This window comes from Fukomys damarensis, unplaced genomic scaffold, assembly GCF_012274545.1.
Source record: "Fukomys damarensis isolate Sample0158 unplaced genomic scaffold, DMR_v1.0_HiC HiC_scaffold_27, whole genome shotgun sequence".
Classification (NCBI taxonomy): Eukaryota; Metazoa; Chordata; class Mammalia; order Rodentia; family Bathyergidae; genus Fukomys; species Fukomys damarensis.
In genome coordinates this window covers 7974630-7998189 of record NW_022900939.1, presented here as the reverse complement: position 1 = coordinate 7998189, position 23560 = coordinate 7974630, and the positions used below count along the sequence as shown (strand labels likewise).

Genomic DNA, 23560 nt, shown 5'->3' with positions numbered 1-23560 from the left:
CGCCTTATGACGGACTTATCAGGGTGTAACCCTACTGAAACTCGAGGAGCATCTGCCGGGTAAAATACTCTCCCAGCGAGGGAGAACGACTTGTGCAAAGCAGATGGGAAGTCGTGGCCTGTGCTCTGCCTCCTAGCCCACTGCACTTTCTAGGCAGAGAAGTGACCTCTACCGAGAGCCTGCTGTATGCGGGGCTCCGTAAAGTCGGGTGACCTGCCCAGTAGGCACACAGCAGGTAAGTTCTGACATTCCAATCAGAGATTCTGAGTCTGCAGCTGTAAGAAAGCTGCTCAGAGGACCGGGGATTTAGCTCAATGGTTCTGCCGCCTGCCTCACAAGCTCAAGGACCTGAGTTCGATCCCCGGTACCGAAAGAAAGAAAGACCCCATGCTCAGACTCCATGTTGAAGGGGGACTCCTTCAGTGGCTGCTGTTTTCACCAAGGAGTTGGCGGTCACACTGAAGACGTGTACAGACCCCAGGTGGGCCTTGTCAGCAGAGCTGCCTGCATGCAGCGTATAGAGGAGGGGAGAGGACAGAGTGCGAGGAGTTAACTGCAATGATGATATTCTACCAAGAAGTAGAGGACGAGGAGCATGTCCAGATGGACCTGGGCCTGGGCTTCCCATGACCCGGGGCTCTGCCCCCTACCGGATTAGCAGTGGCATTAGCCGGATGAGCCCTTCAGCGAACTGCACATGCGTGGAATCCAGGGCCCTTCAGCGAACTGCGCATGCGTGGAATGCAGGGCCTCGGGAGCCTTTGAATCATCTGGAAAAACACCTCCAGGGCTACCTCACCTCATCTGTGGAACAATTGCCTTCCATGAAACTGGAGCCAAAAAGCTTCCTAGGGAACCTAGCCTGACCTGGCACTGGAGGTAGGAAGGCTAGAATGGGGTAGGAATTGGGAGGGCACACGGAGTCGGTTCCTGAGGAGGCAGGAAGAAGGTTTGCACCCAAGGAAACAGGAGACAGTGACCCCCGAGTAGCAGGCCAGTGCATCTAATTTATTTGCTTGTTTGCTTCTTCCTGTGGGACTATGGATCAAACCTACAGCGTTGGGCTTGAGAGGGGGCGCAGTTCAGTGTATTAAAGAGGAAGAGGGAAGGAAGCCAGTGAGTGTGGAGCCAGAGGGTAAGACGATGATGAAGCAAGAAAGGTAGCACAGTAAAGAACGAGAAACTAGAGACATTTATAGCTAAATGGACGCACATTGAGACGATACTCTTTTAAGTGAAATTAATAGGACGCACATGTGTAAATACTGAAGCATTTCTCCGGGCCTAACCGAAGCCTGATTAAATTGGAATCTCTGGGCGGTGAGCCAACCTCTGTATATGTACCGATGCTCTACTGCAGTGATGGCGAACCTTTTAGCACTTTCAATGATAACAAGCAGCCAGCTGTGGCACGCGTGCCATGAGGCTACCACCAGTGGCTACTGTATGGCGGGGGATTCTTTCCCGGATCCTCCACAGATAGTCAAATATATGGATGCTGAGGTCCCTTATGTAAAATAGTGCAGTATTTACACATAACTTACACAATCTTCACACATGCTTTAAATCATCTTTAGATTGCTTATAATACTTAATACCAGGTAGATGCTATGCAAATCATTGTATTGTTCAGGAAATTATGACAGGAAAATGGTCTAGAGACTGAGGCTCTGTGGGATGGTGAGCGGCTACAGGGAGAACACCCATGCCCCACTTCATTCACATCTGTTCAGTGTAGCACTTGAGACAAGGCAAATTGAAGTTACACTTTTCTCAAATTTTCTGGAAGGTTTTCCCCCCTGAATGTCTCTGGTCCTCCATTGGTTGAATTCATGGATTTGGAATCTGTGACCGTGGAGGGCTGATCATATGTGTGCCTGTTTTTATGTTCATGTACTGCTTTCCCGCATGGCTGTGTTCTGGAGTGGGCTACCTAGAATGGTTTTGAAACACCCAGCCCCTAGCCCCGAGTCTGTTTCTTCCTGACTTCTGCTAAGGTAGGATTGAGTGGGACGTGCAGGGCTGAAGGTAGACAGAGCAGCTGAAAAGAACTGGAAAACAACTAACTGTGTCTCTAAAGCATGTCCATGAGTCCTCTGGTTCTGGTTCACACAGGCCCTCACCCCTCACTCCCTCATGCAGGTATCCGGGAGGTGGAATTCTCCATCCTCTGGGGGATCCTGCAGGGTAAACCTGGTGAATTCTCAGTGCTTCCTGAGCACTCAGTCACGATTCAGCTTTCTGAGGTCTGTAAGTCAGCTGCGACTGTTCAGGTGCACAGGTTTTCATGCTATTTCCTCCTCTCCTCGTCTCCATATCTTTGTCTCAAAAAACATCTCCTAGCTGTTGTTTCAGTGTGGCTTGGGGAGGAATCAAAAGCCAATGTGTAAATTCCAGCTTCACCCAGCCAAGATACATGGAGGAAAAACCTTGGGATACAGATTCCTTGTCGCCGCTGTTTCATCAGGAAGGTTTTCAGCTGTGTATAATAGAAGCCTGAGCCAATGGTGCCTAAAATACATATGGCTTTGTTTATCCTGCACAAGTGGCTAGAATTGAGCTGTGGAAGAGATAAGGAGCTCACAGTGCTGGTGGCCACGGCTTTATGGTCCTGTTGACCCTGCCTTGGGCAAAGGATGTCACCTTTCTCCAGCTTCCTTGGGGAAACAGGGAGGGGAATGGGGTGGGAGAGCCACCCAACAGTGTCTATCTCAGCCACACAATCACCAGCAACACCGTGTGGTGCTTTACGAACGTGGTGTTTTAGAGCAAGGCAAACCTTGGTTCAAATCCCAGCTCTGCCACTTTCTGGCTGAGTGTCTTTGGGATACTTCCTTAACTAGGTTGAGTCTCAACTTTTCTATTTATGAAAAGGAGATGGCGACAGGCCTTTGAGGAGGGTGGTTGTCGGGATGGTTGAATGAGGCAAAGTGTATAAAGGCTCTAGCCAGGGTCTCACTTAGTAAGGACTCACTAAACATGAGTCTCCCGCACGTTTCAGGTTGTCAGCCTGGGGGCTCCAGTCCTTTGGGCCCTGGTGGCCACTGATTCAGCAGGCTCCTTGGGTCAGGCATCAACGGGACCCCCAATACCCACTGCTGCTTTCACTGGGTCTGGCAAAGCAAGAGTTAACAATTTTCATGAGTGTTTATTAAGCCTTAATACTTTCTCTTTCATTTTTTCATTCATTCACTTCTTCATGGACTCATTCATCATTTATCCATTAATTATGAATTCATTAATTGGTGGATGCCTTTTACCTGGAGATCTATGGCTTTTGAGTCACCCAGACCTGGATTTAAATCCTGGTTTTACCAATAGCTGTGGTACCTTGGGAAGAGCCTTCTGTGCCTCAGTTTCTTCATCTTCTCACTGTGGCTAATGACAACTGAGCATGGCCGTCAGCATGAAGTGAGCCTGGTATGGCGTGTTCAGTGGTGACAGCACAGTGCTGGCCTGTGGCATGTGCTCTGCAGTGAAAGCTAACTTTTACTGAAGGTTCACAGTGTCCTGAGCTGCTCCTGGGGCATCATATGTACCAGACATTGCATCCATCCTTTACTGCTGTGTAACAGTGACCAGCAACTGTCTTAGTCACTTCCCTCGTGGCCTTACAGCTGGGCAGAATACCTGACACTCATAACTTAAAGGAGGAGAGGCTTATTTTGGCTCACATTTTAGAAGTTTCAGTCCATGTTTGGCTGACTCAAACATAGAAACCACACGGTGGATGGGCCCAGGCAGAACAAAGCTGCACTTGTCATGACAGCAGGAAGAAGAGTGAGAAGGGAGGAGCTGGGAAAGGAGATAAACCCTCCCAGGTCAGTCCTCAGCCACCGCCTCTTCTGACCAGACTCCATTTCCTAACAGCAAGTCAGCTTTTGGGCCCCATAATCCAACCACTTTCTGAAGACGTGGGGCTTTGGGGGCCATTTTAGATCTAAGTCATAACATTACACCCCTGATCCCCAGAAGACTTACACATGTCTCTACGAAGAATGCATTTAATCCATCTCTAATGGTCACCAAAGTTTTCATAACTCTGGCATTGCTGTAAAGTTCAAGGCCAAAAGTTTCTGAGACACAAGGTAAACTCTTAGCTGCGAGCCCCTGTAAAAATCAAAAAGAAAGTTAAGCATTTCCAATATACAACAGTACAGAGCAAACATTCCCATTTCAAAAGAGTGGAATGGCAGGTAGAAACCAGTGGGACCAAAGCAAGACTGAAACTCAGCAGGGCAAACATTAAATCGTGTAGCTCCATGGCCAGCACCTGAGTCAAAGAGGTAAATTCCAAAAAGTTTGGGCAGCCCTGCCCCTATGGCATTGCAAATTGTAGCACGTGGCTTCTCTCTTAGGTGGCTTTGTGCACTGCCTGTGGCCTTTCTCAGTAAACAAATCGTGTTCCTGGTTTTTCCACCTTCCTAGGGTCTCCACTGTACTTTCACTTTCACCTTCACAGCTTCACACACTGTTTTCTCAGGGGCACACAGCTTGGCCTCCCAGGCCTTCTCCTGAAAATGGATGGAAGGCTCCCTGACACCACAACTTTTGCATTTTGCATGCCTGTAAAACCAGCTCTAGATGGATAATGCCCAGGTCTGCCACCAGCTTGAGCAGCAGCTGGGCTCTCTTGGATCATGCCTGCAGTAGCTTCTGAGTCCTGGATGGCTGAGCACTGTAAACTGAATTCCAGGGAATCAGTACCCTAGGCAGCCCTTCTGGAGCAGGGTGAGCTGGGGCTGTCTTCTCAAATGAAAGTGTTACAGTTTTGCCCCCTTGAGCCTGTGAAGGGAGGAATATTGCCGATTCCTTTCAAGCCAGCAAGACATCTTTATTGTTGTCCTGATGTAAAGTACTTGGCTTCTTTTTAATGATAATCTTTTCAGCAACCGAGCTCTCCTGGGCCAAAATTTTATAGGTCCCAACTTTACAAGTGCTTGCTTTCTGGAAGAACTGAAAATGTTTTAAGTGATTTAGTTGAGCTGTTTGTTTTTGATTCTCAATATAAATCTCACTAAAAGCAGCAAGCAGTATCCATGCCACAGCCTGAACATAAGGTTGCCTTGAAATTTCCCCCACAAGATTAGTTAGTCCACCTAGTATCACGCAATGTCTTAGTTACTTCTCTCACTGCTGAAACAAATTACTCAACACCCAAAGTTAAGGGAGGAAAGGTTTATTTTATTTAGCTCACAATTTGTAGAGGTTTCAGTCCTTAATCTGCCTCCAAGGCAGAGTGGTATGGCGGAGAAGCATGGCAAAGGAGATGCAGTCCATGGCCAGGCAGGCAGAAAGCAGAAGTACTGAGCCTACTTTTCCCTTTATACTCCAGCCAGACTACAAGCCTATTGTGCGTGTCCCCCACACCTGGGAGGAGGGGCTCCTGTCTTTGGTAAATCTGTTCAGCCACACCCAGAACCTAGCCAAACCAATTAGTGGACTAATCTAGTATCACACACCCTTAATCCGGCCACTCTCCCAAAGCACAACCTATGAGTGCATGAGGCTTTGGGGGGACATCTGGATGCAAACCATAGCAATCAGTCACCCACACAGTCTCACGACATAAGCAAGGTATAAACAAGTTTTCTGCCAGAGCAAGACACACACAGTATCAAGTCCAGTGGTCAGTGGAGTTTTTTATCCTAGCTGAGACCTCCTGAGCTTGGTCTTTACCATCTGCATTTCTGTCAGCTTTCTGGTCATCTGATCGCAGTATTGCACATCCAGCCCGTATCTCCAAGCCTTTCCAAATCCCTTCCACAAACCTGTTCCAAAGGCTTTGGAATCACATGGTCAGGTAGTCACAACAAGGTCCCATTTCTCTGGTGGCAAAATCCATCTTAGTCACTTTCCTCATTGCCAGCACAAAATTCCTTTAAGTTGTGGGTACAGCTTAAAGGAGAAGTTTATTTTGGCTCATGTTTTAGATGGTTCAGTTCATATTCTGTGGGCTCAAATCATAGACACCACATAGCAGAAAGCCCTGGGCTGAAAAAGCTGTTCACATCATGGTGGCCAGAAAGTAGAGTGAGAAGGAAGGAGCCAGAAAGGAAGACATGTCCCTCCAGGTCAGGCCTCAGTGCCCTGCCTCTGACATCCAGACCCCTTTCCTGACAGCAAGGTCAGGTGCTCCCTTAATCCAGTCTCCTAAACACAAGAAGCTTTGGGGGCAAAGCTCTAGCAACCTTAGAAGCTCAAAACCACACGCTTATCCCAATCTTTGTGGGTTGAGGATACGGCTTTAGCTGGGTCCTCTGCTCCAGGATCACTCATTAGCTGCATTCAAGGTGTGAGGTGGGGCTGGGATCTCTTCCAAAATTTGAACTGGACAGGGATCTGCTCCTAGGGTTGGCAGAATTCGGTTCCTGAGGTCCCAAATCAAGGATCTCAGTTTGCAATGGACTGTTGGCTGGTGGCCACCCTCAGCTACTTGTCATGTGACAACTTGTTCCCTCTGAGTGCTTAGGGGAAGAATCTGCTATAGAGCAAACTCATCACCAAAATCACATGCCTTCATCTTTGCTGTCTTCTACTGGTACAAGTAGTGACTGTATACAGTCGACACTCGCAAGGAGAGGAGTTCTCAAGGGCTTGCACACTAGGAGGTCAGAGGCCAAGTTAGGGTTGACTGCAGTCGTTTAACGGTCTGAGTACTGTCAGTCCACTTCATGGATGAAGAAGTGAAAGTTGAGCCTAGATTCAAACCAGGCAGCGTGTTCCTGGAGCTCGTCGGCAGCCATTATTATTATTATTAAATACTTACTAGGCACCTGTTTTGTGCTGAGCCCTGTCCTGGGTATGAGGTACAGAGGTATATAAGGAGGTCCCTACTGCTGAGGAGCTCGTAGTCTTGTGGGGGAGGGGAGCCAGAAATACAAGCAGTTGCAATGTGCATCTGCAGTGTGCAAGCCAGCAACAAAATCTTACCAGCACAAAAAGAGGATTTATACTCAAAATGAAATCACAGCCTCAAGGCGTGCTCGTCTGCCAAGTACAGTGAACTACTGCCCAACTCTGGGGGTGGCTTACTCCAGGTTCCCCCACAAGCCTTTTCTTGCTCTTTTTTTTTCCAGCACTGAAGATTGAACCCAGGGCCTTTGCACTGAGCCATATCCCCACCTTTTTTTACTTTGTAATTTTGAGGCAGGGTCTTGCTAACGTGTCTGGGTGAGACTCAGACTCGTGGTGCTCCTGCCTCAGCCTCCCATAGTGCTGGGATGCCCAGCAGGTTTCTCGGTCTGTAGTTATATGACAACCACACAGCCCCACGTTTTAGGAAAATGGGGGAGATTGAAATAATTCAACATGGGAAATGTGCTGAGCTTCTGGGTAAGACTGTTGGGAAAGGCTCCTCTGCTGGTGCCTTGGTGCAGCCTGGCCTCAATCTGTCCATCTGCTAAGTGGTGATTCAGCCACGTGTTCCTGGGTCCATTCAGCCAGAATTAGAACTCCTGAGCCCTTGCTTTCAGAGTGGAGTCAAACTGTAAGTGGACAGAGAGGGTGAAGGGGTGTGCGTGAGTGTGTGTGCGTGTGACCGCGTGTGTGTGACTGTGTATGTGATGGTGTGTCTGCATACCTGTGACAGTGGGTGTGTTTGTGAGTTTGTTGTGATTGTGTATACATGTGACGGCGTGTGAGTGTGTACACGCAGCTATGTGAGTGCTCGTGTCTGTGTGACTGTGTATGAGTACAGGACCGTGTGTGTGTGCGATCATGTGTGTCCGTGATTGTGTATTTGTGACTGGATGATTGTGTACATGTGACTGTGAGCTTGTGCGGCAGGGAGAGGGTGTGTGTATGGGGAGTGACACAGGCCAAGCCCTGCTCTCCGCAGCTCCTCCCTGCCCCCCAAGGTTGGTTGCGGTCCCGCTGCACCCTGGTGACAGGTCCCCCGGAGCTCCGTCCCCAGTGGGGGAAGCTGGGTGGCAGCCATGGGGAGGAGGAGATGGCTCTGTGGCAAGGAGAGCCTTTGTTTTGTCCTTTCCCTGTCATCTGCAGGCAGGCGGTGGGAGGCGTCCTCACCCCTTCCTTCTGCTGGGCAGGTGACACCCTCAGACTGGCAGAGCTGCAGCTAGCAGGAGTTAGGGATCCAGCCTCCCCCACCCCCCGCTCGTTGGCTTGCTCAGGCCAAGAGCCCGGCCTAGCAGGTCTCTCCCCACCCCCAGAACCTCCCAAGAACCCTGGCCCCCAGAAAAAGTGGACAATGGCCCAGAATGACTGCTGTCCAGGAGAAGTTGCCCAGAAGCTGGCAGATGGTTTCCAGGAGAAGCGCCGTTCTGGCAATTGAGCAGACATCTTTGCCTTCTGTGTATAACTGCACCCAGTGCGTCAGGGCCATTGTCACTCTGGGGACCATCTCCAGGTTTACCATCACCTTCCTGAGACACAGGACCCTGGGGACTGTCAGTGACCTGCAGGAGGGACATAGAGAGGAGCCACCCCTTCATCGGGTGTGAGGCCCTGCTGCACTTGAATTGGCTTCTTTAAGAGGACATTGCCTTCGGTAATTCTGAATGCTGTGTGACCTCAGGCAAGGTAGTCAACCTCTGTGAGCCTTAGAATCCTCACCAGCCACCCTGCCAGTGAGCAGTGATTCTTATGGGAGTTAGATGAGATACATACAGAAGGCCCCGGCAAGGCACTTGCTGGAAAAGTTACTTCATAAACGGGGATGGTTTGGTGGCCTTGCTTGGGGCTGGAGGGGTCTGGATGGAGCACGGAAGGTGGCACCTCCGGGAGTGGGAGGGGAGAAGGTGCCTGCGGGGTGTGGGGGGCCGAGAGGCTGAAGCTGTGGTTTTTCCGCTTGGTCTGGGCTTGAGGGTGACACAGGTGGGAGCTTTGTAGGAAATACTTCCTCATACTTACTAATAAAGGCAAAATGTTATTATGTTTCGCAGAAAAAGTAATTGTGAGGAACGCTGTTTTTAAAAAGAATAAGAAAGAGAAAAACTGGAGGAGAAAACTCGTAATTAAAAATTATAGCCCAGTGCTCTGAGTTTAAGCCTTGCAGTCGCCTTGGGGCAGGGATGCACTTTGTGGACATTGCCGGATCCTCCCTTCTGACCTTTTCTGTTTTTTATTGTGGTAAAATACATGTTGCATAAGAATCACCCTTTATCCCTATTTCAGGGTCCAGTTCAGTGGCTCTGCAGTAAATGCACCCCTAGCATCACCGCCCGCCCGCTGTCCCGGAACTCGCTCACCTCGTACAGGGGCAGCTGCACCATGGACAGCGCCCCGTTCCCCTCTGGCTTTCTCCTGGGGTTGGGTTCCAACCCGGAGGTTGCCCCGGAGGTTTCTGGGAGGTTGCCCAGGGCTGCAGGGCTGGGCTCTACTGATACCTGGGAGTGCCTCAGCCCTGGGCAGCGGTGGGGCAGGGAGCTGGGTCCCAGGCCTTGGACTGGAGAGAGGAGGGGAGGCTGAGCCGGAGGGCCAAGTCAGGCCAGGGCCGCCTGCACCAGGCACCAGCAGTCTAAGGGCAAAGGGGTCTAACCCAGGGGCGCCCACCAGAGTCAGGTGTCTATCGGAGGGCAGTGTCCAGGCCATGAGAGCCGCTGCCTGGAGTGGAGACGCTGGATCAGGTCAGTCCGGCGAGGGGAGCAGCAGGTTCCCTGGACCTCTGGAGGAGGGTGGGGTGCAGAACAACTCAGAACCTATACCAAGGGCAAGAGGTGAGAGGAGCAGTTTCACCAGCCTGGTGGCAAATTTGAACTGAGACCCCCCCAGCCCCCAAGCCCGGGTCAAGCTGAGGTGACCCCTGCACCCCTGAGAGCCCTTCTGAGGCTGGGAGGGCAAGTTCACTTTGGCTGTTTACAGCCCCTCTCTTCAGCATCAGGAACAGGAGGCTATGGCGCAGGGGGCATTGCCAAGGTCACACAGCACAAATGCAACCCCACGGGGATCCTGCTCTGCCCCTCAGTGTGGTCCCAGGCCGGCAGCATCTGCAGCCCGGTCTGGACTCAGAATCTCAGGACCTCCCTGGACCTGTGGCGCCAAGATCTACATTTAGCAAGGCCCCTGCTAGTGTACCGGCTCTTTCCAGCTGGAGAAGCACTGCTTAGAGAAATTCTTTCCTGTTCAGGGGGTGCAGCTTCCTGGCAGGGAGAGGGAGCCCCCCCCCGATGGCACCGATGCCCTGGTGGGAGGAGGCACGCTGCGGGGGGGCTGCCTCTCCTCCAAGCCCTGCCAGCCTGACTCCCGCAGGCGCACCCCCACGGGCCTCGCCCTCCTGCAGCAGCTGCAGAGGGTGGGGAGCTATTTCAATCCCCAACCCCCAGTCTTTCCCTGCCCTCAGCCCCCCACCTGGTGAGGCTGATTGTCCCATTCAGCCCCCCTTCCCCGATTGGCTGGCGGGCTTTCCGACCCCTTTAGCTGCTTAATTAGGGCTGCACGTGCACGCTGCTGTGAATAAGTGATTCAGTAATCACTGCTGGCACCCAGCCCGTGGGGCGGGGGAGGGGAGGGCTTCAAGGACAAAGGGGTTCCGCAGCGAGCGGGGAGCTGAAGGCAGCCCCGGGCTTTGTTCTAAACCTGGGCTAAGGGGCTTTGGGTGGCACCCCCCACCCCACCCCGCGATGGCTGAGCTGAGTGTCCCTGCGTGCAGGACTCGCTGTACGCATTGACTGCTAGTGCCGCCCATGGGCTAGGTTTCCCCAGGAGACTCCCAGCTTCCACCACGGAAAGTTCCACATCCCCAGACTGGTCCCCAGGCCGAGCTGCTTAGGTGACCACCTACATCCGATTCTCCCAACAACCGGAAAAGACTACGTGGTCCCCTTACCCCTGTTTTACCAAGGCTTAGCTGGGTTGGGATCAAACAGCTGCACAGTGGGGGAAACTGGATTTGGGCCCGGGTCTGTGAACCCTAAAGAGCCACAGTGCAAGGAGTCTGCTCAAACACCAGAGCAGAAGGGAGGGCTGTCTGAGCGCTCACATTGACAGCGTGCCCACCCCGCCTCCGCTGGCCCAGGACCAACCCCGCCACCCTTTCCTCCTCTGCACCCCCACCGGGCCGCAGCATTCTCCCTACAGGTTGGATCCCAGAGCCGGGGCCAGGGGCAAGAGAGGGCAGCCATGCGGCCCCTCCTCTAGCAGCCAGGGCCTTCTGAGACCCTTAGTGGCTGTGCCCAGTGGAAGGACAGAGCTCTGGCCTTGGAGTCTGGGTGACCTAAACCTGGATCTGCCAAGTAGGGCTCAAGAAACCTGAGCACTTGTGGGGTGGAGGGCTGGGCTTGGGTGCAGGCCCAGTGCTCTCCAGCTGCGGGTGCCAGCTGGGTGGAGCTCCAGAGTGGCCAAGAGCCAGCGTGCCAGCCTTACAGCCCTTGCTGACTGTGTACCCCCACCCCATACCTCATTTCTAGAAGATGCTTGGTGAGGGGGAAAGAGGATGTCTACCTCCTGAAGTCCTTAAAGTGACAATCCAAGGAGAGGTCTTGGTCAGCATGGCGCCTGGTGGAAGACAACAGCTAGCTGCTGCTGATGTTGTGGGGTTTATTTTTAGTGATCTCACCCTCCATCCTGAGGCTGGAGACTCAAGCTAAAGCCCCCTGTCCCTTGCCCCCATGGCTGTACCAAGGACCCTGGAGTTAGAGGATTGCTGAGGGGACAGACTGACCCACACAGTCCCTGGGGCCTAAAATAGAGAGAAAGCTCCCTCCAAAGCCAGCTTGGCAGGACATTTTGCCCGTACAAGGCCAGAGTTGGTGCCCCCTGGCAGCCCCTTGGGGCAGGGAGCTGCAGGGCAGACTTGGCCTCTGGCCCTGCCATGGTTTCTGCCTGACCTGCCCAGGGCCGCCCCGGGAATGTCACGGGCTCCTTTTTCCTCAGATCGATGGGTCTCTGGGGACGGCATTTTATTTGAAATCCATTTGAGAGAGAAGAAACCCCTGGCTCCAGGCCCCCCTTCCCAGTCAGACAGGCAGATAAGAAAGGTCTCGAGGCTGAAGATTTCCCAGACGCCCCCTGGAAAAAGATCCTCAGGGGCTGTGTGGTGATGGCAAACCCAGGGCTGGTTGTCTGTCCCAGGATAAAACTGGTCCCTCCCAAGTTCCTCTTGCCTCCAAACACAAATCCTTGGGTCAGTCCAAGAAAAGACACCTAAATATCATAGGAAAGGTAGCATTTGAAACTTGCTTCTGCCTCAAAGGAGCACTGTGACTCTGGGCTGGATGCCCCACCCTGCTGAGCTTCAGGAAATGAGGACAGTAATGCGTGTCCTTTTGGCTTCTAGTGAGGAGTCGGACAGCAGAAGGACAAAGTGATGGTGTGCGGGGCTGACACGCAGGGTATGCTGTGCGAGCTCATTCTTCTTGGTTCTAAGTGTATGTGAGGTCGGGTGCTGCGGGGAGATGGGAGCCTACTAGTAAGAGCGCACATGGGGTGCACCTCTCCCTCAGGGCCGGTCTTGCACGTAACTCACCCTGCCTGCCGGAAGGGTATGGCACTTGGTCCTCTCTGGAGGTGCCCCCATCAACCTTGTCCGGCCAACGTTGCTGTGCTCAAAGGGCACTGTTACAGATGGCAAGTTAGGCAGATGACACAGCACGCCGCTAGAGGCACTGGGCCCAAGGTAGAGGCAGGATGACCCGGCCTTGGTCAGACAAACAGGAGCCTGAGGTCACACGTTAACAAGAACCAGGTGGACAGTGAAATCCAGGGCTGTCACCAGTGAGGTGACAGGCAAGGCGGGTAGCCACTGTGACACCTGCTCTACCTGTGAACTGTTTTCTCCTTCTCACTTTGTTTTAATGAGCCACTTGGGTCGGGTAGTAGGCTAGAGGCGCCTGCAGACACACGCTGGCTACAGGCCTCGACTGCTCCTCCCAGGTCCCTTTCCAGTTGAAGGAAGCTTGTTTGAGTCATAAAGGTTGACCTTAGTGTGACTTGGAATGGTCTGAGCCTTGGTCTTCTTGTTGGTATAAAGCTCTGGGGCCCCGTGCAGACTACAGGGAGCTGTTCCTCTCTTGACAAACTTTCCTCTTGTGTCCTCAACTTCATTGTTCAACTTCACGAGACACAGACCCACATGGCACCATCACATGGCTTCCAGGCTGTCACCTCTGAGGCCACCTGTTGTCCTGGCCACAAGCAGATGTACAAGGACTGCTTTGGGTGGCGGAGGGACCCTGGCCCCTGCTAGGATGAGACACTTCCTCCCCGGGAGGTGACCAAATTGTAGAAAGCTGAGGAGGGTGACACACCAGCCCCGGGTGGTGTGGTCCAGGGGCTGGGGCCCGAGCTGCTGCAGGACTCTGTTCACGCAGTGGTCACAGCTTCCTCTTTGAGAGCTCTGAGGTCACAGGGCATTGTCAGACAGCTGATGTGCACCACCAGGAACCTGGGGGCCATTGGACTCTCTTTCCTCACCTGTAGAGGGGACTTGAAGAGATGAGCTGTGGAGCAGGAGGGTTTGGGAGCAGCCACAGAAGTGTGAAGGGTTTTGTCCTTCCATATATAACAGTGTCAACTGGGACAAGTTATTTTGCTTCCTTGGCCCTCAGTTTCCTCATCTGTAGAATGGCCATAATGATAGTACCTGTCTCATAAGTTTGGGCTACAATTACACACTCTATGGAACCTAAGGAAGACCTACCAGGGGCACGTGCTGCCCAAACTCGTTACCTGTGTCCCCTGATGTCCTCAGCCTTGTTTCCAGATGAGGTCCATGGTCATAAAACTGGTAGAAGTCAGAGCTGGGACTCTGAGCCCGAGGGACTGGCTCCAAAGTCCACATCCTTCTTGTTTTGGTTTGTGTAGGTCAGGCTGACCTTGAACTCACTGTATAGCCCAGTCTGGGCTCAAACTCATAGCAATCCTCCTGCCTCTGCCTCCTGAATCCTGGGATTCAGGCGTGTGCCACCACACCCAGCTGTACAGTCCACATTCTTAACAGGTAAGGGCTGGTTTTTGTTGTGGTAGTGGTTATCAAATTTAGCACAGTGCCTCTGCCACCCTCAGTATAAGATACTTTTACTTATTGAACAACAGAAAGAGGTTGTGGTATCAGCACGTCCAGACCTTTGGTTACTCTGCTGCTGACAAGGGCTCCGGTGAGACTTAGTTTCTCCATCTGCCCAGGAGAGTCCCACAATTGCAAGGGCAGCTCATGGGGCCTGGCAGGGCCTGCAGGAAGATTAGTGCCAGAGAGTCCAAGTGGTGAAGCAAATCAAGAGGGGGTGCTGCTGGGAAGCAGTGCTCTGAACCTCTGAATTGGATGCCCTCAAGCGTCCTCTAAGAACGGCGGGCCAAGTTCTATTAATGCTAACCGCTGAGTGGAGCTTAGAAGCAAAGGCCCTCTCTAGGCAGCCTTGCTGGGCAGTGAGGTGGAGGCCAGGGTTGCTGGAGGACGTGGGGACCCAGGGATGTGTGGGTCAGATGCCCAGTGCGCCCCTGTTCTTGACAGACTGGCGAAGTCAAGTGGGGAAACTAAAGACAAGAGCAGGCCTGTGTGGCGAGAAGGGAGCAGGGTGACCAAGCTGACCTGCTAGGGCCACCAGAGCTGCACCCCTCCGTGAAGGGCCAGGTGTCTTCTAGGGCTGATGCAAGAACATGGGTCGAGGGGCCAACAATGGAACAGCGTGTTTAAAATAAATCCGCGGCGCCTTTCTACCAACAGTATCGCAAACCACTGACTCCATCCTAGCTATCGGTTAGAAGTCCTGTCCAAATAGCTAGACTTTTTATACTGTGGAAAAATTGTGCCTCTTGGAATCCAGGAGGTCTGGCAGGCTGCCCGCAGATAAGGCGTCGTGTAAGGTCCTCTCTTACTAAGTGACTCAGACAGAGATGCATACAGGACAGAGAAGGCATCCTCGCCTTCACTCTGGGGATCATGCTACACTGCCCTGTCCTCTAAGTACGGTGGGCAAAGTTGTATTAATTCTAACCGCTGAGTGGAGTTCAGAAGCAAAGGCCCTCTCTAGGCAGCCTTGCTGGGCGGTGAGGTGGAGGCCAGGGTTGCTGGGGGATGTGGGGACCCAGCAATGTGTGGATCAAAAGCCCAGTGTGCCCTCATTCTTGATGGCACTGCCGCCATCCTGGGGACAAGGGATGGACACCCCAAAATGAGGTGGCAAATGGTTTATGGTTCCATTTAGCTCGGGTCTTCAGAGGGTGCCTCTTCTAAGACGGGCACAGTTTGGATGGACCCCTCTCGCGTGTACATGGGTCACCCGAAGAGAAGGAGAAGGCCCCTTCTCTCCTGAGCTGTCTCTGCAGAGCGGTTTGCCTCCGTCAGTCCCGGTGGATCCACTGTGACCCTCGCGCTCTCCAGCCCCAGGTGGTAATCGGCTCAGAAACAGAATCTGCGGGGTGAGGTGGTGATTGCCAGAAGCAGCTGCTTGACTTCATTCTCCAGACTCAAAACCCTTTCCCGAGCCTTCTGGGAAGCCGTCTGGTCTAGAAAACAGCTGGAGACAAATGAAAAAGGGGAACAGGAACAAGCAGTACAGACAACCGGGTAAGGTTTTGCTGGCAGGAAAGCCAGGCTGGAGGAATTTGCACTGTATTTTAGGAAGAATTTGTAAACATAGCTGTGTAAGTTACCTCTGTCCTTAGCGAGAGTGACTCAAGTTAGGCAAACTGCTTGTGATGGGAAAGCTGGGACATCAAAGTCCAAATAAGTCCAGATACGGTGCTGCAGTGAGGGGCTGTAACCTGGGGCTGCTCCAGTATTTCCACTCTGAAAAGGCTGCACCAGGAGCCAGAAAACCGAGTCCCACACCCTCCTCCCTCACCTCGCCCCACGGTGCTTCCACTTCCTGAGTGTCTCCAGGGCCGCTCCTGGCCCCCTCTTCACCCCTCTGCTGGGCACCTGCACGTCCTCCCTCCCTCTGCCTCTGCACCCCATCAGGTCACGCTGGCTCAGGGACTCCACACGTTCTCTACCCTCCTAGCTGTGGGCTGCTGAGGGGGCGAAGGTCGCCTCCTCCACTTCCTCTCCCTGCCCTTGAGTTCAGGGCCAGCAGTTGGTTTTGCTCATCTCCCTGGCCCCTGCACTCTGCAGAGTGAAGATGAGTTTCAAGCGTACTCTGATTGAGGCTGTGTCAATCTACTCACACACATTAGCCTAGCATTGTGTGCACCCTCTGTCTCTCCCTGTTCCGGTCCACAGGAAGTGCCCATTGGTCCGTGAATGGACGAAGGAACAGGGACTTTAAGGTTGGTTTTTGAGAAGGACCTCTTGTCACGTTTCCCAGGCTGGCCTCAAACTCAAGATCGTCCTGTCTCAGCCTCCCAAATAGCGGAGATTAACAAGCGTTTTACCACCAGAGTTTTATGGATTAAAAAGAAGTAATGTCTTGCACATATGAAGCCAGTTTTTTTTTCCTCCACAAAACAAATACTGAGGAAATATTTCCTGACTGTTTGGGCATACCGGCTTATTCCAGGCTCGCGTGGGTGGTAGAGACCCTGACCAGACTGGGTGTGTGTGTGTGTGTGTGTGTGTGTGTGTGTGTGTGTGTGTACCTATGTGGAGTGAAAAGAACATTTTCTGGTGAGAGTATGAAGAGGAAGATAGGATTCTGTCTGATTACATATTAAATTACAAACACATCCACCCTAGAGCCCCGGAGTCTTACACTAAGCATTTGTTCAACAAATATACTTTTGGCTCTCCCAAGTCCGAGGGCTCCACGTTCACAGATTCTACATCCATAGATCCAACCAACTGTGGATCGAACACAGTTCCCACAAATGTGCCTGGACTGAACATGTGCAGATGCACTTTGGCTTTTCATATCATTCCCTAGGCAGCAGAGTGTAACAACTGTTTCCATAGCTCCTCCGTTGTGTTAAGCTTTAGAAATGACCTAGAAGCGATGGGAAGACCGTGGGAGGGTGTTGTAAGTCATCTCATGTGAGCCGCTGCAGAGTTGGTATGGGGCTCTGGGAATGAACCCCCTCAGATTCTGAGAGGTGAATGTTTGTGTGCTCAGGGAAAATGGGAGGGAACTGCAGGGGATGCAGGAGAACAGATGAGAGCCTCCCCTCCCAGTCTTTTTTCTCTGTTCATCCGACCCAGGTCTGGGTCCTGTGGCTCCTTGGAATAGGCAGTGGTCTGGGAAGTGGTCTGCTGTGGCCAGTGCTGGGGGCCGGTGCTCACACAGTGCCCATTTCTACCCGCTTTGTGCTCGGGTTTCCAAGAAGACCAGGTGCTGCCTGTGTAGGGAGAAATGAGTTTTCTCTTCATGTATTCCTCCTGACCGCTTGCAGGGCGATTTAGAAATATCCACCAAAGATTTAAAGTCATATCCTTGGTGGTGGCGAATTCTTTTTCAGGAATTTGTCTCATGGATATACTTGAAGTTGGGTGTGGAGATGGACGTGCGAAGATGTCCATCACAGCGATATTTATACAAGGAAAACATTGGGACAGTGACATGTCCAGCACTAGGCAGTGGCCTCAAACGCAGTCATCCACATGATGGGAGAATATAAAGTGGCAAGATGGCTTCCTCCACTCCACACCTTCCGTTTTCCTCCTGACTCAAGAGCAGTTCTTCCCAGGGTCCCCTGCTGGGTCAATCCCTCTGGAAAACAAATAATTATCTGGCCCTAAATATCAATAGTGCTAGGTGAGGTTTTAGAAACCAAACCCAGCATAGCACAGTGCCTGGAATATGGTGGTCATTAAGTCTGTGATAGATGGGTAGAAGCCAGTACATGGTGGTTCCTCAATAGATATTTCTTAAATGATTGAAGTTGAAAGAAAGAAGCGAGTCTAAGGTACCAATAAAGGAAGAGGCCCAAGGTACACTTTAAAAAATAAAAATGCAGGCTGGGGATTTGGCTCAGTGGTTCCACTGCCTGCCTCGCAAGCACAAGGACCCAAGTTTGCTCCCCAGTACCAATAAATAAATAAATAAAATAAAAAATAAAGTAAAAATGTAGCCTGGTGTGATGGTGTGCACTTGTAATCCCAGCTACTCAGGAGGCTGAGTCAGGAGCATCATAATTTTGAGGCCAGCACGAGCAACTTAGCAAGACTCTGCCTCAAAATTTTAAAAGGGCTGGAAGTGTGGCTCAGTTATTCTGTAAATGCTTGGTGTGTGTGGGGCTTTGGTCTCAAGCCACAGGAGCAAAAAGAATAGTGCAAAACAGTGTGTATATTATCATTACTTTATGGTTAAAATAGACACCTAAAATGAATCTTTCTTGCCTATGCATAGGAAATGTATTTTTAATATTAAAATACTTTTTTATTATAGAAAAACATTGAATATATACAAGAGAAAGGAAATTCATGAAAAAAAGCCTTAAAAAAAGGAATTAAGTCTTCATAATAATTGTATCTGTGAGTGGGGCAGAGTTTGGAGTAAAGAGCTCAGAAAGATCTGTGCTTTAGAGCTGTTTTGGTTTTGTATCATGAGTATATAATGGTTCTAGAATGATCACCACCAAACCCCAAGCCCACAAAACAAAAATTGAGTCTTCCTGGTCTGCCGTGGTTGCAGCAAGGCTTGGATGTAAAGAGTGGCATTGGGGGACAGCAGAGCAAGCCTTCCGGGTTGGTAACAGCTGGATGTGAGTTGTCAGGGCCTGAGGGCCCCTCCTGGAGGCCACCCCTTATCTCAGTTTCCCAGGCTAGCATTCAAGGTGTAGCTCAGCAGGCAGCTCCAGCTCAGGTTTTCCATGGGGTTCTTTGGATAGCTGTGGACAGGGGCTGTTGGCAACTGAAGGCAGAACGTACCTCCTGGCTCCTTTGTGGTCCTTGATGAGCCTCCATTTCTGATCCTTTGCTATTCAGAGACCTCAGTCTCCACCATGTAGGCCACAGGCTGCCCGAGTGTCCTCAGAGCAGAGCTGCCTTCCCCCACAGTGTGCCATAGTCCTTGACAATCTAATATCAGACATGAGATCCATCATTTCTGTATTATGTTGGTCCCACAGACCAGCCCTGTTTACAGTGTGGGAGGTGACTGCACAGGGCATGAGTAACAGGAAGTGAGATTATCAGGCCGTTTTGGAGGCCAGCAACACAGTTTATCTCCTTGGGGCTGTGCCTTCTTCTGAAGGCCTGGACTCTGTCTTTGGCTGGCCCCTGGATGGGAGGATAGGAGGACCCACTTGGATGAGTGCTACTATATAGTGAGAGGTACCATGGAGAGACACCTGGCAGGGAGGAAGAGGGATGGGCCTGGGCCTCCAAAGTGCTTCCCCAGCTTGGACTCTTGCTCCATTTCCAAGAATCATGGGCAAATGATTGTACCTCTTGGGCCCCAGCATCCACCCAGAGCCAGTGGTGACTGGACTGCCTTCCTCCTTTCTTCTCTCAAGGATGCAGGGCCACCCAGTATCCAGTGGGCACCATCAATGTCATACCCTTGGCCCTGCACTAGGTACCCCATAAACACTTGGTGCAAGCCAGTGGCTTCTTTTCTGAACCCATGTATTGAATGCTAACTATAAATCAATTCAAGGCACAGCTCACACATTGTATCAGTGTTTTCCCCCACACACAAACTTTAAGGTTGGTATTATGGTTTAAATCTCAAATGTCCCCCAAAAGTCTCATGTGTTTGGAGATGGGGGCTAGTTGGAAGAGGTGGGAGCATTACCCGGGTGTTTTTTGGTACCCGGCTCTTCCTCCACTCTCTGTTTCCATAGCAACTGTCCTATGCCAAGCCCCTCTACCATGCTATTTCTGCCTTGGAGCCAGCCAACCATGGACTAAACCCACTGGAAACCGTGACCCAAATAAACCTCTCTTCTTTTCAATTGCAAGTGTCAGATATTCTGTCAAGCAATGAGAAAGCTATCTACCAGAAAATTGGTACCAGAGAAGTGGGATCGTTGCTGTGACCATATCTGCCATGTGGTTTAGAAGCCTTTGGAACTTGCTTGTGGGAGGAATTTGGGAAAATCTGGAGAAACAGGTTAGAAAAGCTCTAGATTGCTATGAGCCAAGCTTAATGTGTGATTATGAAGCTCAGAAGACCAGAATGTTCATAGGAATGTGAACTGTAAGGGCAACACTCAGAAGGTTTCAGTTGGGAACAAGGACTCCATTGGCAGTTGAACTACAGACTGTGTGTGTTACAATCTGGCTGAAAATGTTGCTTCTGTCTTGAGAATTTACTAGAGACTGAGATGAAAGGCAATGGACAAATTGATCTGGTATAGAAAATCTCAAGGTAGCCCAATGTACAAGCTGTGGTATGGGTACTGCCAGTTGCTTTTAGCCAGATCTGCAGTGAGAATTAGGAGCAAAAAAAGCTGTAAAAAGTTCAAAGTTTTACCAGAAAGGAAGCATTTGCAAAGTTCAGCACAAGAAAAGCACTGCTGCTAAAAAGATTAGCTTTGAAAAGAATCCAAGTATTTTGTAACAATATAATAGAAAAGATGGCTTTAAAGTGTCTCAGGAATTGGCCAGACCTCCATCCTTTGCAGGCTCAAGGGTATAAAAGAATAAATTCTTTTGAAAGACTTTTCTTTTAGAAGAGAGGCCCAAGGTACCCTGCTCATTCACAGCTGCCTAGGAAAGCGTTTTCCTAAATTTAGTCAACCAGAATTTAGGGTTGAATATATTTCCCAAAGCTGCACAGGATTCATACCCAGATCTAGAGGCCACTGCAGCCACAGTCACAGGAGGGCCCCAGCTACTGCTGGAGCTGGCGGCAGACCTGGCATCATCCATGTGGTGCTGGTTGTACCCACAAGCAGAATGCAAGTGTTGTGAATCATTAGGCTTGGACCTAGTTTTCAGAAGACTTGTGAAGTCAGGGAACATGCTCTTGAGAGGGCAGTGTGTGAAGCTGTGAGAGTGAAGCCTGAAGTGCAGTGGAGACCCCGGGAAGTTGGAGGTGCCAGGAACGTGGAGCATCTGCTGTGGAAAACCACCGGCAGTGAGTGGAGCCAGCCCAAGGGAAAGGCTGTGTGGGCAGCAGTTGGCAGGGGCCCAGGACGGGGCTGCCCAAGCCCTTTGGAGCTCATGTCTCCACAGCTTGCCCCTGGGTGCTGGCCAGGGAGCCGCGGGACTTAATGTCTCCCCTGCTGGAGTTGGTCTTGCTTTGGTCCCATCCTTTCCTATCCTTCTGTTCTTTTCCTCTGGAATGGGAACATTTACTCAGTGTGCTAGAAGGTACCTAACTGTCTTTGTGATTTTCACAGCAGCTCACAGTTTGAGTCTCAGAGGGGAATTTGGACTTGGACCTTTAGCAATGCTGGAACTGCTAAGAATGTTAAGTCCGTCTTAGAGATGGACTAAAAACACTTTACATAATGAGATGGAAATGAGCCTTTTGGGGACCGGGACAGAATGCTCTGGTTTAGGTCTAAAATGTTCGGAGGTAGGGCCTGGCTGAAAAAGACAAATGACTGGGGTCATAACATGGGAGTATTCTTGTTCCTAGCACATTCATTGTTGGGAACAGGGAAAGGGGACGTTACTAGAACCTCTGCAGTTAAGTCTCCTGTGAGCCATGACAGCACAAGGCGAATTCAGTTATTATACAGGAAAGATAGGAAAAATGAGACTGAGAAGAAGTGAGCTTTGGGCCTGATCAGTGCTGCTCTGGGCACAAAGCGGGAGGCCCCAGGGTTTACCTCACCTTAATTCAGCACTCTGGGAGAAACAGATGTAACAGGCGACTCAGGGGGCAGCAGAAATCCTGGAACAATGAGGAGCTGTGCACAGGAAGATCTGCTTCCTCCCAGGATGTCTCCAGCTGGTGTGGTCCTGCCGTGGGGCATCCCAGCATCTCGGGACCCTGGAAGTCTTACCTGTGACCGGAGGTGAAGATGGAGTTCTGTCTCGACATGCCCGTAGCTGGCCTTGGAACCAGCCAGCCATGGACTGAACCCACTGGAGACTGTGACCCAAACAAACTTCTTTTAAGTAATGGGAGAGCTGACTCCCACAGCTGGTAATAACATCAGCCCAGTTTTACAAATGGGGCTGAGCCCGGGAGGGTTAAGTACAATTCCCAAAGCCGCACAGGACTCACACCCAGATCTGCCTGGCTCCAAAGACTGCCCTTTTGCTCTCACATCTCACTACCTCCACCCACTCTCTCCCAGGGGAGACAGAGCCATCCAGCAGGGAGGACAGGAGCCTGCGGCCTCCTGCTACTCCCTCAGGAAGCAGAGAGGGTACAGGTAAGAAGCAGCTTCACCCCTTGACAGAGGGGCAGAGCCAGAGCCAGAGCCCTCCAAGAGCCTGACTTGACCTGGTAGTCGGTCCTCATAGAAGTGCAAGAAAAAACTTGTGCAATGGATAAGGCTGGGCTCATTTTCAAGGTTGGAGCGAATGCCTTGCAGGGTGGTACAGTCAGAAGAGCCTGGAGGGTGGCATCAGGCGGATCTGCATTCAAATCCCATTTTCCTGACCTTGGGCAAATATTTCATATTCCTCAGCCTCAGTCTCCAGATCTGCAAAGTGGGACAATCACACTACTAAGTTCATTGTCAGGAAGAAATTAAACATAAAGAGTGAAAAATGCCTGGTCAATGCTGTTCTTCTCTTACTTTCCTTTACTTCTTTTCTGATCATTTGTAAAAGCACCAGCTCTTACTTCCCCCCAAAATGTTTGGTCTGAAACAGGGCCCCTTGCCCTTTTCTTTGTTTCTCTGTGTAACTCTAACATTCCTCAAACACTTTCCAGCCCATAAACATCTTCGCAGTGCAGATGGAGCCTTACTTTTCTGTGCCCTGATAAAGCCACATCTGAAGCCCCCAAGGAAAACCAGACTTTGCGATAGCCAGCTTGTTTTCTGCTGGGTGCTGCCAGGGTGGGCTGGGGAGGGGCAGAGCCTGAGGGTCTGGAGTGGAAAAACCCCGGCTCGCTGCTGCAGTGTCCCGGCTGGCTTAGTCACTGCGGGCGGCCGGGAGGCAGCTGGATGGTAGCAGGGGAGGTCCCTTGGGGAGCAGCTGCTTCTGTCCCGGCCAGGCCGAAGGGAGTGGACAGCAGCGGGTGTTCGGCAGGATTGGATAGGATCCCAGGTCTCCTCCGAGCTGCCCTGACCCAAGGACCTTAAGAGAAACTGGTCCTCTGCAGCTTAACCACTCAAAATGCTTGTTTTCTTGGACCAGGGATGGGCAGTCTCGCACAGGCCAGCATGGGGCAAGGGGTGGGTGGGCCCGGTCAGGTCAGCAGGACCTGTGACTTGGGACATTCCCCACAGGTCAAGCAGACACGCCTGGGGGCTGCACTGGCAAAGCTGCTGATCTGCTTGTGGGGGAGAATCGGGTCCAGGAGCCAAACTCGGGGAGGTGAGCAGAGAGAGCGCTGGCTGGGGAGTCCGAGCTCTGACGGGACTTGCAGCCCTGGACCCTGCTCTTCCCTCCCGCACCTCGGTTTCCCGACTTAGAACACAGAGACCACATGCTCCTCTAGAGACCTGCCAGCTCTGAAAAGCTCTGATTTGCTTTTCGGGTTTTGCTGCATCCTTCACAATCTGGAGATCTGCCAATAAGCAAATATTTATAGAGTTCTTGGCATCCTGTTGGGTGAGGCCAGAGAAAGAAGCAATTTCCAGGCCAGTTTCTGCCCTCCTGGAGCTGGACAAGGGCACCTGGACATGCCCAGATGCACACGTGCACGTGCGCACACAC

General features: G+C 51.5%; 1 protein-coding gene across 1 annotated transcript in view; it reads left to right on the top strand.

Moving 5' to 3' along the window:
* The first annotated feature begins 836 nt into the window (after positions 1–836).
* The window catches only part of LOC104854145 (probable inactive 1-aminocyclopropane-1-carboxylate synthase-like protein 2), a 49566-nt gene continuing 26842 nt past the window's right edge, over positions 837–23560 (top strand). Inside the window, exon 1 of the mRNA XM_010612524.3 lies at positions 837–879. The gene's annotated coding sequence lies outside the window, so the exon portion shown is untranslated. The remainder of the gene's footprint in view (positions 880–23560) is intronic.